Genomic DNA, 2,509 nt, shown 5'->3' on the forward strand with positions numbered 1-2,509 from the left:
AGAAAGGAAGGAAGGAAGGAAGGAAGGAAGGAAGGAAGGAAGGAAGGAAGGAAGGAAGGAAGGAAGGAAGGAAGACTACAAACAAACAAAATCTAGATAAACCTTTTTGAGCTTCAATATTTCTGCCCACAAAATGTTTAAAAAAAAACAACAAAAAATTAATTTGATGCTATGAACTCAAAAACACTGGAAAAATGTTTGAATCCTATTGAACTTCAAAGCATTTGGAATTTTGTATACTTAACACAGTATGTCTGCCTTTCCTGGTGTATGTAGATTTATCCTTTTAATCATATTTTCTTTATTCTTTGAAATTTTTAAGCATATGTACAATATACCTTAATCATATTCATCCTTTGCCCTCCAACATGCCTCCTTTCCAACTTCATTTTTTTCCTTTTTCAAATTTAACCCATTGAGTCCAATTAATGCTACCCATATTGATAAGGAGTCATCTTCTAAGAAGTGGGCAATCTACCAATGGTTTCACCCCAAACAATCATGAATTGACAAATAGCACTTCAGCTAGAGGTAGGACTTCAGCAGCATCTCCCATATCCTTGTTGGGGTTTTATAAATGGCTTGATCTAGGGAAAGTCCTGTGCATGCAGCCATAACTGTTGTGAGGTCATATTCACAGCAGCTGTATCATGTCCAGAAGATATTTCATCATACTCTTCCATATCCTTTAGCTCTTACACTCTTTCTGGGATGCTCTGGGATATTTGGAGACAGGGGAGAATTTCAGATTAATATAGATGTCCAACTCATACTTGAAGAGACTCTGGCCAGCTCAGGCAGGCCTTGCCCTTCTCTCCCATTCTCTCTGCCTTGCAAAAACCATTATATTGCTTAAACGTTGAGAGACTTGAGGCCTCAGGGAGTGGGGAGACCTGGCAGTGGGGGCTGGGGGGGATCTCTTAAAGACAAGAGGGAGGAGGAATGGGATGAGGAACTGTGGGAGAGGTGACTGGGGAGGAGGTAACAACTGAACTGTGAGAAAATAAAAGTAATTTTAAAAAATTAGATTACATTCCAAAAGTTAGCCACCAAGGTCTATTCCCGTGTTTGATCATTTCCTCCTCCCAAAGCTGACTAACAAGGTCCAATTATCAAAGTATTGAAGTCCAGCAATCATCTCCCACCTTTGACTCCCCTAAGTAACATACCCAATCAAAATTAAACCATTCATTCTAACATGGGGTTTCTCATTTTACCTTTATAAACTGTCATTTTCCTATATGTCATATCTGTCTTCTCCTTACCCAGAGGCAAGTCTTTGTCTTATCAGGACAAATACCCCTCTTCCTTCTCCTTTGTTCCCTTCCCTTTCTCTCTCATCATGTCTTTGTTGCTTATTCTCTGCCTTCTGTCCTCTGGGTAAAATAGATCTCTTGTGCTGAGAACTTGGTTTGGGGGGTCCTGAGCCAATACTTTTCCTTTTACTTCTGAGTACTTATAATCACTTATTTTTCAGCACTTTGAATAGTTATGGGTCTCTGTCTTACTCATTACCCACTGCCAATCAAAAGCTCTACCAACTTAGCTATACCCCAGTCCTGGAGATCATTAGTTTAGGTGAAATAAAACAAATTAAGAAAAACAAATATCATTTGTTTTATTTCATATGAAGTTGAGATTCATCTGTAAATAAAGATATATGACCTAAAAGTATGTAACTGTCTATAAGATGGAAATAATATGAGATGAGGGGAGAATAAGATAGAACAATGAATAGATATGTCAAAAGCAGAAATTAACTCTAACTTTGATGGCAATAGTGACCCTACTTTGGTAAATCACAGAATATAAAAACCTAAGAGGAATCATGAAGAATTTTAAAATATACTGTGTTCCCTATTTCCCAACTTCTTCATGGCAAGCAAGCTGTATCTCTCCAGAGAACAGAAGGAATTTGAACTGTAATAGAAATTTTCCTTTCTAAGAAACAGAGTACAGAACTATTCCTGCCTGTGAGAGGTACTATCTCCATCCACTAAATTTAATCTCATGGAAAAATAAAGGGATAAAGCCATCTCCATGATACCAGTGGGACTACAGCTAGGCTTACACATGGGAAAGTTGTGAGAATGGCATACGGAAGAAACTCTTGAAGGAAAATTAGACAGATTCCTGGTGAAAGAGAGCTAGTAAATGGCAAGGTGGAGATTGTACCAACTCTAAACTAGACTAATGTACTCTTTGAGGAGGATTTGGATTATACATAAGGATCCAAGGATCTGAACAAACTTAACAGATAGAGGACCTTTTGATCAGTCTGTTGTAACTTGTACTCATATACTCATAAGGTCTTTGAGTCCTTGTGAGAGTATGTTGCAGAATGTAGATTTGAAACAGAAAGAAAGCTCCCCATTGCTTTGATCTCACTATTGTCTGCTTGATCATCTTCTACTTTCATTTCCATTTTTACTAATTTCAGGAACTTCTCTTTCCATCTTATTGTCTTCTGTCTTGGGGACACACATGATTCTGTTCTTTCCATTTGCTC

Source organism: Mus caroli, chromosome 7, assembly GCF_900094665.2.
Source record: "Mus caroli chromosome 7, CAROLI_EIJ_v1.1, whole genome shotgun sequence".
NCBI classification, from domain to species: Eukaryota; Metazoa; Chordata; class Mammalia; order Rodentia; family Muridae; genus Mus; species Mus caroli.